We start from the raw sequence: 13,472 nt of genomic DNA, 5'->3' as shown, positions 1-13,472 counted from the left end.
GGCGGCATATATTTTCTGCCTTTTTCTCTTTCGGGCAAAAACCGAAAATGCCTTTTTCGGCCAATAATTTTAGGTGGCGGAAATTTCGGTGCATCCCTTGTATATATATTAGAACAAATGAGGAAGCTAAATGAGATGAGATGAGAGTGTTTAACAGGGCACAGGTGAATGACATGACTAATAAGACAGACTGAGAAAAAATAGGTCACAGGGATTGAACCAAAAACACAATAGAAACAGAAAAGAAAGACAGAAAGACAGATCATACATGTGGGTGGGAGGAGCCAGTGAGGAGCCAAGAGCAGGAGGATCCAGATGGTAATCCAGAGGCCAGCCAGAACGGGGCCCCAGGGTGGAGTCAAAGGCGGTAGAAGTCATGGTGTAGATGACTTGAAAGAAGGCAACACCCTGGGGACGACCGACGGAGATGACGTCACCGATGATGGAGACCCTGGTGAAGGTACGAGGTGGAGATGTAATACCAGAGGACAGAGGCTGAGCCAGTGGGACTGAGGATGAAGGCAAATCCGGGGAAATGGTGGAGCCAGATGGAGCTAAAGGTGCAGGCAGGTCGACTGCTCACCAAGGCGAAGCAGGATTGACGAGGGAGCCTGGAGAAGCCAGATGGCCGATGGTTTCCGGTGGAGCCGAGGGAGGGAGGAGCCAAGGCGGAGCCGAAGTGTCAACAGGCTGAGGTGGAGCGAAGGGCACAGAGATTAGAGGTGGAACCAGTGGATCCTCTGTGCTGGGTGGAGCTGATGGCCTGAAGACACGGGGCAGGTCCTCAATGCCAATGATAGCTGCATAGGGGCTGAAGGACATAATGACATGACATAATGACATGAGGACTCCACCCTCCACTCCTTTATAGAACCAATTCTTAATGCGAATGTAAACGCCATCAGCGTTTATCACAGGTTTGCGTTTAAAGTCTGTGTAGAGAGAATGGTGTCGTCTTATTGGCCCCAAATTTAATAACAAATGATCGTTGTGACGGAAGCGAATCAATCAAAACTAACTTTAGCTGGAAAATAACTTTATTAAAGAACCGCTATTAAGCCAAAACAATCTCTGTTACCTTAAATTATACGCTTATCTCTGTAAAGCTGCTTTGAAACAATCTACATTGTTAAAAGCGCTATATAAATGAAGATGACTTGACTTGACTTGACATAAGCAGAAGTGGGGTAAGGAACTGGTTGTATGAGGAGCTGGGAGAGGGAGGCTGGGAATGCAGGGGGCGCTGGAGATACAGGTAAACTGGGTATAACATAGCCAAACCAGTCTATAAGGTCATCCTCAAAAATGTCCATAAGTTCCTCATAATAATTACCAGTCCATCAGTCCATCATCTTCTCGTCCACAGTGATGGGGTTATGGGCGGGGATCTCCTCCTAGCCCTCGAGCTAAACAAACACTCCCTATGTAACAAACAGTGTTGCCTGCTCACACACCTGGTCAGACTCTGTTTGTGGTACGGACTCCGGGGTGATGACTCTCTCCAGCTTTTTCTCAGGTTCGGGCTCGTCTATCGCAGAAGGTCGGTCTCCATGGTCTGCTGTGGGCTCTAGCAGAATCCCAGTCGGTTCACTTGCTGGTGGATGGCTGGTCTCTGCCGGCTCTATAGTCGGAGCTGGGCTGGTGAGTTGTTCCTCAGCGAGGCAGATGGTGAACTGAGACTAGTTGCACACCAGCACCCACTCGAAAAACTTGACGAATGTGCCCCGAGGACCCACACCGTGCAGGCGATCCTTTGTGCACTCGTTAAGGCTGGCAAAAAAGAAAGCACACAGGGAGCGATCGGGGAAGTCTGTTAGGGTCGCCAGATAGAGAAATCCGCTAGTGTGGGCCTTGAGGCTTTGCTGCTCCTGCTCAAGGCATAACAGCAGTAGAGCATGTGAGGCCATGCTGTTTTTGGTATTGGTCCAATTTTCTGTTACGCAACGGTGTGTAGTAAATCGTACGACAAAGGAGAATTCCAAAACACAGTCTTTAATAAATTCACAGGAGAGAAACACAGGAGAAGGGCAAATACATCAACTAACATTCACATTACACATAGATAAGTTTGGATAAAGAACTGAAAGACATAGGGAGTAGATATACTAGAACAAATGAAGGAGCTAAATGAGATAAGTAATTAACAGGGCACAGGTGATTGACATGACTAATTAGGCAGACTGGGGAAAACAAGTTCACAGGGACTGAACCAAAAACAAAATAGAAACTCAAGACAGAGCATACATGTAACAGAATTCTACTTTATTGTTATTTCAGTGCATTTGGGCTGTTGGTCCCTCTAATGAATCATTCTGATTTATTTTTACTTACTTCTGTGATTTACAGTCAATTTATATTAATGTATTGTGTTTTCCTTGGTTCTTTTGGTCTGATGGCCTGCTGGAAGCCTTTCGTTCTTTTCTTTTGTCTGGGACAGCCCAAAATCATATAATGTGTACCAAGCATAAGGCAGGCACCATTTTATACTCATGGGCGCTCCTTGTTACATCATAGAGCTGCCATCTACCAATCAATTGGCGTGTTAAAAAATGCGCCAGTTGCTGACATGTTGGATGGGTTTATTATAAGCGAGATGCTCACGTTCGCTCTAGACAGAGTATTAGCTAATCGATTCATTATTCATGACACATAGGAACACAGCTAAATGTATTCTTAATATGTTGTCCCTTTTATTGAAGGTAGCCTACTTTTACCTTTTGAGACATGCCCCCACAAGCACCCACAAGAGCTGTAATTGTGATGTTTGATTTGGGGTAGCCGTGATGCGCGAAAGGGGCGTTTGCAAAATATGTTGTATTTTCGTAATTCGGCTAGGTGACACTAGTGTTGCAGAAACTACGTCATGTAGATTAACAGGATTTTTCACCCATTGTATCATCCGCCAGACGAAATCTGCAAGGTATGAGATATCATCCATGTCCATAGCATGAAAGGAGCTGGATAAGGTCAGGCCCCTAAACTTAGGGGCACTGCTAATGACTGAATTGACTTTTATGAAGGAACAGATAAATAGAGATGAGCAACACACCCTCACCATCATCCTGGCCCAAAGCGAGACAGGAAATGACACCGGAGAGACTTCCGGCCATGCAGACTGGTGGCCAGGGGCCAGGCCACAGCAGGCAGATGTGGGAAACAGGAGACAGGGTGATTGACAAGCACAAAAGGCCATAACATAACATAACAGAGGTTTGGATTTAAAAGTGTGTGTGAGTGAAAGAGGGTGAGGGGGAAAAGCGCTTCTTGTGTCTGTCCTTGATTATACATGGTTGTATAACCGCTAATGTGGGAATGTGAATGTGGGGGTGTAGACTTTTTTTTTTTGCCTGCATGTGTGTGTGTGTGTGTGTGTGTGTGTGTGTGTGTGTGTATGAGGTTGAAGTATGTGTGTTATTGCTGACACCAGTGCTCTGCTCTGATTGTTGGATGACTGCTAGGTGTTGACAGGCTTCTGTTATATTATGACCCCATGGTGAACGAGCATGATGGAACGGGTTGTGTGTGTTTTGCGAGTCTGTATACGTATGTGGTTGTGTGATAGAATCCTACTGGCAGGGTATGTTGGGTGAATATCCGCATTTGGGATGGGCTGGCAAGTCTTTCCCATTAAGGGAAAATTCCATTCAAAACTTTACCTTGGCTAAACTGGGTTCAGGGATAAATTGTGGAACAGCACAAAGAATATCCCGTGTGTGTTGTGTGTGATTGTGAATCTTTCCCATTGTTTCTACCTTGGCATAACAACATTTAATAGTACAGGTTTTTTTTTTTTTTTCATTAAATGTAATTTAACTTCAGTTACCATGGCAGCACCAAATATAATTGCAGATACAGAAAAATATTTACACTTTATGTAGAATATATGAGTGGCACTTCCCCATAAACTCATTGCCATAATGCTAGTGTTTTTAGCGTGTTGCTATACAGTTGCTAGGGTGTTCTTCTTCTGCGACTAATTTGTGAGTATTACTACTGGACACACTAATTGGTGCATTTAATGACAAGCACATGCACAGATGACCAGTTCAGATGCGCAAATGTAGATGGCATAAGTGCACGGATATAGATGGACTACAGCATTTAAACATGGATACGGCACCTTCAGTAGAATTTTCATCAAAAATACTTTCATAACCCTGCATTGCTGGTCACCAGCATAAGATATGTTTTTCATACTAGAACCAGCATGGGGTGCTGGTTTCTGGTTTGAACTACCAGAACTATACTAGCTCTAACCAGGTTAAACCAGGCTGGGCCTGGGCCAACATGGAATTAATGCTGGTCAACTGGATTTTTTAGCAGGGAAACAAATATTGAGTGTTTAATCACACTAAGATTTAGGAGTTGCCTTTAGAGATACACAAACTCTTTACTGAACAGTGAAGGCTGCTCTCCACATCAGTGTCTCCACCACCCTTGCAGATTTGTCCTCTCCATGACAAGCGATAGTCCCTAAATATAGAGTGTAGGGATGTCCCGATCCGATCCACGGCATCGGTATCGTGCCGATACTGGCCCAAAACGCTAGATCGGATATCGGAGGGGAGAAAAAAAATTATCCGATACCTATAATCCGATACCCATTAGGGGTGGAACGGTACGTATTCGTACTGAACGTACGTTCGGTGCATGGATTTACACAGAGAATACACGGTATAAAAATAAATAAATCTCGCGTGCACATTAATTAATGTAATACGGAACTAACGTTACTGTTAGATACACGCATATGCGGGTTCTTTAGGGACACCTAATCTGTAGCACGCCTTAGCTCTGAACGCGCGTCAATATCGCTTCAAACGCTCACTTTATCATTATACGTGCGCGGCGCGTCCTATTCGCTTTGGACGCGCGAATGGATTCAAACTGTTCAAGCATCGAACTAGACGCGATAGACGCAAATTTGACGCTCTATTCGCGTTTGGTGTGAACGCAGCAAAATGAACAGGCTGCGTTGTCAAGATTGCAATGCTGGAGTGTGTGTGTGTGTGTCAGAGAGAGAGAGGCACGGGCGCGATCGAACAGTGGAAACATAAAAACATACTCCGTCATGTTCATACAGGACATCATTAAAACTGCAAAAAGTGTTTAGCCTACTTATATTTGTGTAAAACCCAACATTGTGCTTTTGTCAAACTGTAAACTCTTGTCAAACTGTAACTGTCACCCAACCAAAATCTCACACACACACACACACACACACACACACACACACACACACACACACACACACACACACACACACAGCTGTTTAAAAGCAAAAATGATCTCATCTTTTGGACATTCATCATTGCATTGGTTTTCATTTCTTGTCCTAAAACAGAGCACTAATCTGTTTATTTTTAAGTTACACATTCTACATTGAATAAAAAAGAAAATCAAATGTGTTTTTAAAAGTAGTATTATTTTATACAGAAATAAATTATTTATAATTCAGATGAGAATAAAGTTAAAGTTAATTAAAATTTAAAGGAAACAAATATATTGATCTGAAATATAGCAAATTAATTTTAAATTCATTCAGGTTACCAAACATATCTCAAGGTCTTTTGAATAAAGGGTGGCAGTCTTTCATTATCAACAGTTGTTGTGGACTATATACTGGAGAAGTATTTGTTCTCCATTTGAGTGAGATGTTTTTATGTGGCTAATTGAGCAAAGTGCTTCCATTTATAGTTTATTATTATTAGTATTAGTTTCAAGAATAAAATTAAAATATCGGATTGATATCGGTATCGGCAAATAGCCAAAGCTGCGGCATCGGTATCGGTATCGGAAGTGAAAAAGTGGTATCGGGACATCCCTAATAGAGTGCTATCAAGGTCAGCGGCTATTTTCTTCTGCTTAGGGTGGCCGTATAAGACGGTGTTAACAGAAAACAGATACTATGCTTTTCAGGTTCAAATTAACAGATAATGGCATTATCTGAAGTTTTATCAAGGTTGTTTGAGACTGGAAGAACAAATGTTTTATGATTATTCGGTTATAGTAGATTATCTGTTCCTGTTCCTGTCACTGCACATTTTCACAGTCTACAGTTAAAGAACAAAATATAATAATTGTTGATTATTGTGATTAATTTAAACTGTTTGAGTATTGGTGATCATTTTACTGTTGACACAGTTTTATAAACCATTTAAGGCCACACATTTACCACAACTGAGGGGATTTTAGAAACCTCCTTTCATGATGAACCTAAATGCCTTGATATTCTTCAAGCTGTTACGGACAGCACTGAGCACATCGATTGATCCAAATGCAGTTTATTGATAGCACAATTCAAAGCCACAATCCATAAATCTGGCAGATGGTTAGAGCACATTTAATCAGTCCAAACAAACATACAGATCCAGAGGGCAAGACAGGAACGATAAATCCAGGACATGGGCAGATATCAAACACCAGAAAACAAGGAAAAACTCAGTAATACTGTGAAACACAAGTCAAGACTTCACGAAGTTACAAACGACTGAACTGGTATAAATAGGAAAAGAGACAAAGAGATAATGAGGTTATGAGAAACAGCTGCACATGATTACACTGATGACAGACAAAGAACTATGGGAAACTGAGTCCAAGATGGTGTAACGTGGAGTTGGAGGGAAGCTAAGCCACGAGGCTATTAGCATAGCTCCGGCATGAAATAAAGTAGCAAGGCAGGAGACGAAGTGGAGGGATTTCCACACTGCATATTTATTTCTCAGATACAGACCATACAAGCCAGGTCTCACGGCATATAAACTATTACCTTCAGCAAAAATAATAACCAGACAGAAATGTTCGTGACCTATAGCCTTCACCAGCGTCCACATTACTCCAGTCAAGGAAGTCGACGAGGAGTTAAAGGTGATACCCAGTGACAAAACAAAAAGGAGGCACCACCGTGTGGTGTCAACTGGTAATGCTCCGCTACACTCCGGCTGTTACATGGCGGAAGAGTGAGTGGTAAGACTGCCCTGTGCTGGCGTACAAATATACTCGCAGCTGACGGATGTAACACAAGCGCAATCAAAGAACGAACTGGTGTGACATCATTTCAAACTAAATCAGGGCAAAACTAAGTTTGTGTGGAGTTAATTTTGGGATGTTTAAAACTTTGCCGAAATGTTTATTGTGGAACTAGTGCAAACAGATCCAAATCACTATGATCAGATGCTTTCTTAAAGGTGCAGTCTGTAAGAGTGACAGCTAGTGGTCGAAATAGGTACTGCAGTCCAAATTCAAAATACTGGAGATTGTTGTTTCCCCCGCCCCCTCCTCCTCAGACTCGACGCTCACTTGGGTTGCCAGATTGAGGACACACAACAGGAACGAGCGCAATTGGCAATGAAAGCCGAGGAGACTCACACACTGTAAGTTGATGAGTTGATTTATCCGAGTTTTAATATGCTCTCATTCATAGAGATTCTTAGATGGATACTGAGGTTTTAGGTTGGGTAGAATCTGCAATCTCTGACCCAGTTTGTTTGCTGGCTGAAATACGCTGTGTTTCCTGCCAACTGGCATCCCGGGTGTTGGGTGAACTGGCAGTGGGCGAAAACAAAACAAAACAAAAACAGACATTCCAACACGGAACGCACATTTCAAAGTAAAATAATTGACTTTAGAAGTGTTTTTCAGAGAAATGAGTATATGAACTCATCATGTTTCCTAAATATCTGCAAACATATGGTATTTGTATGCTTAAGTAGAGTGAAAAAGTTACATACAGCACCTTTAACTGCTGCTTTTCTCAGTACTTTCATTTTTGTTGTGTGTTTATTTTGTCATTGAGAGAAAAGCATGCAGCACATTTTTACATATTCATCTAAGTATCTGGTATATTGGGGCCATAAAAAACAACAACTCTTACTGTGCAAAAAATCTCTGTATCATACAGCCTCTTGTGACTTATTCTGCGCAATCTGAAGTTGTTTGGGTATCACCTCGATATGGACTGTTTAAGAGAACCTGTGCAGACAGCTTGTTTGATAACCTCTGAACCCACAAACCATTCCCTTTCTTCAGTCACCCCTCTTTGACTGCTACAGACCTGCTAACGAGAGAACACATGCCCTCTCAAAGCCACATCTGCTTATCAAGAAATGACACATCGTCATGTCTTTATTATTTGTGAATGATGTCTAAGCAGCTGGAGCTGAAGGTTCTAGTGTGTTTGTGCGTAAATGAGCACTCTTGGCTTCTTGAGTGTTGCGCACACCCTTTTGAGGTTTGGATTAGTTAATCCATCATCTCTCTCCAAGCTATATCAACAATGTTTTCTGAAGAAACTGGGTGGGGCAAAGCTTCAGCAGAAATATGATAGAGAATAAAAGAGAAAGCAAGGAATAGACATACTAAACCACGATCGAGACAAACGTGACTACAATAAGATGGCCAAAAAAGATGTGAATGGAAACAAACTGAGGTTTCACAGACTCCCTTCAGATTGGACATTTTGGAGTCAGGTATGCCAGCGTCAGGTCAGAGCCCTCCATACACAACACTGTCCACCAGGACACTACGATCTGTGGGAAGAAACAAAATAGCCATAAAAGACAGTACATGATGCAGTACTCTGGAGCCTTAATTGAGTTCTTAGTTGTTTCATTTAAGTAGCTCAGATATTTATCCTCAAATTCTCTAGAAAGAATTGTAACAGCTTTAACTCTGTTACCTTAGCGGTTATATTTTTCACACCATTAGGGGGCGCTAATCATCTTCATAGATGAGTATTTAGCCAGGTACTATACCTGAAGAAGAGGCAAGCATGTGGATAGAGGAAGCAATGGCTTCCTTGGGCTATTCCATTTGACTTTTTAAGGTCCTATGATTGAGGAATGTGTTTCCTTTTTGGTCAATCAGTAAGTAGAGTGTTTTTTTTTCTCAGTATTACCAAAACCAGAGTGTACATTTATTTAATGTATAACTATGATATGGAGTGTGTTGAGCATTGGGTTATTCATGCTAATTGTGAATGTGTCGTCTATTTAGATGGACCTTTTTATTCCTGTGCTTTCTTACATGGATGAAAGTACTTGCTTCAGCTAACTTTCTGCTTTATGGTTGGGTGCTTGGATTATGACGCCTGGCCGCTTAACGTGAGCACTAGAGGGTTTGGATTGCACTTGTGGAAGACAGGAGGACACTTTTACTAGCTGCAACCTTGGGACTATCAAGTTAAAAGTGTGGACTTTTGCAAGGACATTTCATCCATTACCAAGCTATGTCAGCTTCACCATCAGCTAAGTTTAGTAATTCACTTTTCCAGTCAAGATTCCCAAACGCTTAGCTTTTCTTGTTTGATGTCTGATGTAACTGATGTTTTCCTGTTTTCTACCTTGTTTATTATTTTGTTTTGTTTGATTTGTGTATAATGTAAAAGTTTGAGATTTGGGGTTGGTGAATACATTATATGCGTGAAGCTTGGGTCTGATTTTTCAGAAGTATTGCTGAGTAAACCAGAGCAAACTAGTCTTTATCTTTACCTAACTTAATATCAAGCCTTGCCATCTCTACTCTGATATATAACTTAAGTCCAAAAAGGTGTAAGGGTTATATAAATGGCGCCCGAACAGGGACTGGGAAGGCTTTAAGATACTTGTTTGCTACTGATTGGTTTCAATTAAATCATGTCTAGTTCAAAGGCTTTCGAAGGGGATGTTCCTGTACCCGACCCAGACTTTTCAGCATCATCGTTTAGAGCACATCGAGAGCCTTTAAAGGAGCTGATCAATACTTTTAGCGATTTATATATTTCAGATGAGGAAGATGGAGCTAATGTGGAAGATCCTGATGAAGTTTGTCAACTACCACCTCCTCCAACCCCAGAGGTCTATGAAGATCCTGAGACTACAGAACCAGAGTCTAACTCAACCATAATTAAGGAGCTTAGTAATCGCATTGATGCTTTGGAAAGAAATGTCAGTAACCTTCAACAACAGGTGAGAGAACAAATATCTGTACAGGATTGTGAGGAACGGTTTAGATCTACTGAAGAAAAAGTGTCCTATCATGTTGATCGTGAATGTGGAAGGGTGAAAAAATACCTAGAGATGCTTGTGCAAGTCTATGGTGGATTGTCTAAAAAGGCGAGACAAGCAGATAGATCGTAAACTACAGTTGTACCATCCAACAAGTTCAACCCCTCATCAATCTACGAGTAGACCTGTTATACACAAGCCTTCCAAAGACATTCATTCTCATGCCTACTGTACTGCTGATAGTATATCAGGAAGCCAGTTTAATCCGCCTGTCAAGCTTGAATTCCCTAAATTCAGCAATCACCCCGAGGAAGACCCACTTGCTTTCATTGAACGCTGTGAGGAGTATTTTGCTGTCCGCCCATTAACAGATGAAGAAATAATAGCTTCCCTTACTGCTGTTTTGAGTCATACAGCCAAAGATTGGTGGACTGCGGAGAAGAAAAGTGTCCATGATTGACAGCAGTTTAAAGAGTCTTTTCTTCAAGCCTTCTTAAATGAAGATTATGAAGTAGTGGCCATGAGAAAGCTCATGGAAAGGAGGCAAGGTGTGAATGAAAGTTTTAGAGACTACGCTTTCCATTACCGTGCCTTGTGTTTAAGGTGGAAAAAGGGAATGGCTGAAAAGGAGATGATTCAGGCCATATTGAGAAACTGCAACCCTCGGCTTGCCAGTCTTCTAAGAGGGAACCTGCAGTCAGTCCACGAACTGGTTCGGGTTGGAATGCAAGTTGAAAGAGACATTGGTGAGTCAAAGAAGTACTGGAACATGATGAACGCTGATGAGCAGCGGAAGAAGAATGTTGTGAGTCAGGAGTCACAAAGAAGAAACACTCCATCCTATACTAGAGTTGTGCAAAACATTAAAGAGGATTTGCAATCTAATCCCAGAAATCTCACCATACCGCTTAATATTCAAGGTAAACGGATAGCGGCACTTGTTGATACTGGAAGTACTTTGTCTTTAATGCAAATGTCCCTTTGGAAGCAGTTGTGTAAGGAGGAAGTTTTGTTATCAAGTGGAGGGCAAACTTTTCTTCTGGCCAACGGCCATCATCAAGCTGCAGTAGGGAAAGTACTCTGGATAACAAAATTGCATGATGTTCCAGTGGAGGTTGAATTATACATAATGAACGATTCTGACCTGGCAGTACCTGTTATATTGGGAATGGACTTTTTGTTGAAGTCAGGAATGGTGATAGATTTTCAGCTTGTTCAGTATACCTTACCCACAGATGGAGACGAGGTGGTTACCCATCCCTTTATCTGGCAGGATACCATTCCGACGACCCATACTGTCCATTTCTACCTTGCCTTGTCTTTACCGTCACGCAATGAAGAGGATCTTCAGGCTATCCATAGGCTGACTGCACAAGCAGACACTGGCATACAGGGGCAGATTCAATTGGAAGGTTTGATGTTGGGTTGGCCTACAGTTTGTACTCATGACATCGGTCATACAACATTGGTTAAACATCGAATCCTTACCACTGATGAGGTGCCTGTAAGAAAAAGAGCTTATCGAGTGTCAAAGGAGAAGCAAGCTTTCATTGATGAACAGGTAAAAGAGATGTTAGATAAACATATCGTACGTCCATCTACCTCATCTTGGGCTTCACCGGTAGTTGTGGTACCAAAGAAAGACGGGGGGACACGTTTTTGTGTGGACTATCGGGGTCTTAATGCCAAGACACCTTTGGATGCGTACCCAATGCCACAGATTCAAGACATTTTGGAGTCTATGCATGGTGCCTCCGTGTTCAGTACCCTTGATCTGAAAAGTGGGTATTGGCAACTAGACATGGATCATGACAGCATTCATAAAACAGCCTTTGTGACTTCATCAGGGTTCTATGAATTCCAACGTTTACCTTTCAGCCTGAAAAATGCGGCAGCATCTTTCCAAAGATTAATGGAGCATGTGCTTAGAGATCTGAAGGGGAAGTGCTGTATGATATACATTGACGATGTGGTGATCTACTCCAAAGACGAACAAGAGCACTTCAAGCACATCCAACAGGTATTCCATTGCCTATCTAAAGCTGGTCTTACCCTCAATATGAAAAAATGCAATTTTATTCAGAAATCTCTTAAGTTTCTCGGTCACCTAGTTTCAGGAGACGGAATAAGAACTGATCCGGACAAAGTTTCAGCTATTCGATCGTTTCCCACGCCTCAATCCCTGAAAGAAGTACAAAGATTCTTAGGATTAGCCGGTTGGTATCATAGATTCATTCCCAACTTCTCAGAAAAAGCAGCACCCCTTCATGCACTAAAACAAAAAAATACAACCTGGATTTGGTCAGAGCAGTGTCAGCAATCGTTGGATATACTCAAGATGGATTTAACTAAAGCACCCATTCTGGCAGCACCTGATCTCGAGAAACCTTTTAGAGTCCAGACGGATGCGAGTGAAGTAGGTTTAGGAGCTGTACTTACCCAGGAAGTAGAGGGAAGTGAGCGTGTTATTGCCTATGCATCACGGTTATTGAGGGGGGCAGAAAAAGCCTATTCAGTGTCAGAAAAAGAGTGCTTGGCAGTTGTGTGGGCTGTTGAAAAGTGGCGACCCTATTTAGAGGGAAACCTATTTGAAATTATAACTGATCATGCAGCTTTGACGTGGGCCTTTAACCATCCCAAGCCATCATCACGTCTGATCAGGTGGACTATTCGGCTCCAAGGGTTCCACTTTGTTGTCAAGTACAGGAAGGGCCAGTGTAATATAGTACCAGATGTGCTTTCCAGAATCTCAAATGTTGATGGCTCACCAAATCTCATTGCCCTTAATCAAGTTCCTCCATCTGCCAGCATGCCAGTTGATCTAACTCAGATTGCTGTTGCCCAAAATAATGATCAAGACATACAAGACATAGTTTCTGCCATTCGTGACCAGTCCCAGCCTCCTGATACTTCTAGAGTACATCATATAATTGAAAATGGATTTCTTTTCAGAAGTATTCCTGATGGACAAAACAGGCAGAAGCTTCAACTCATCATACCACCAATACATCGTCGGGCTTTTATCCAGTATGCACATGATAATCCGCTTAGTGGTCATCTTGGTAAGCTCAAAACTCTTCTCCGGCTTTTGGAAACAGTTTACTGGCCAACCATAAGGAAAGATGTGTGGAATTATTGCAAAGAATGCCAGGTATGTCAACGATACAAACCAACGCCTTCTAAACTCTCTGGTCAGCTGCAATCTACACCTGTAGTTGAACCTGGTTTCATGCTAGGTGTGGACCTAATGGGTCCTTTTCCTAAAAGCAGCAAGCAAAATGAGTACCTTATGGTCATTGTAGATTACTGTTCTAAGTGGGTGGAGATGTTCCCACTTAGATCAGCGAAAACTCCGCAGATTGCAAGAATTTTGGTGGAAGAGATTTTTACTCGATGGGGCACTCCAGCATACCTTGTGTCTGATCAGGGAACACAGTTTACTTCTCAACTTCTCAGTTTTGTGTGCAAACAGTGGGGCGTTGTTCAAAA

The 13,472-nt window shown here is 42.1% G+C and overlaps 1 long non-coding RNA gene across 1 annotated transcript; it reads right to left on the bottom strand.

Annotated features, from left to right (window-relative positions):
- Positions 1–276: 276 nt before the first annotated feature.
- On the bottom strand, positions 277–1,866 carry LOC307149557. Its single transcript, XR_013819583.1, has 3 exons — positions 1,455–1,866; positions 584–811; positions 277–451 (listed from the first exon to the last, which is right to left on the bottom strand). It is a non-coding gene; the product is annotated as an uncharacterized lncRNA (long non-coding RNA).
- Between the last annotated feature and the right edge of the window lie 11,606 nt (positions 1,867–13,472).

The sequence above is a fragment of the Squalius cephalus genome (genome assembly GCF_949319135.1).
Source record: "Squalius cephalus genome assembly, chromosome: 21".
NCBI lineage: Eukaryota > Metazoa > Chordata > Actinopteri > Cypriniformes > Leuciscidae > Squalius > Squalius cephalus.
Note: the sequence above shows the minus strand (reverse complement) of the source record. Positions and strands in the feature narration are given on the sequence as shown.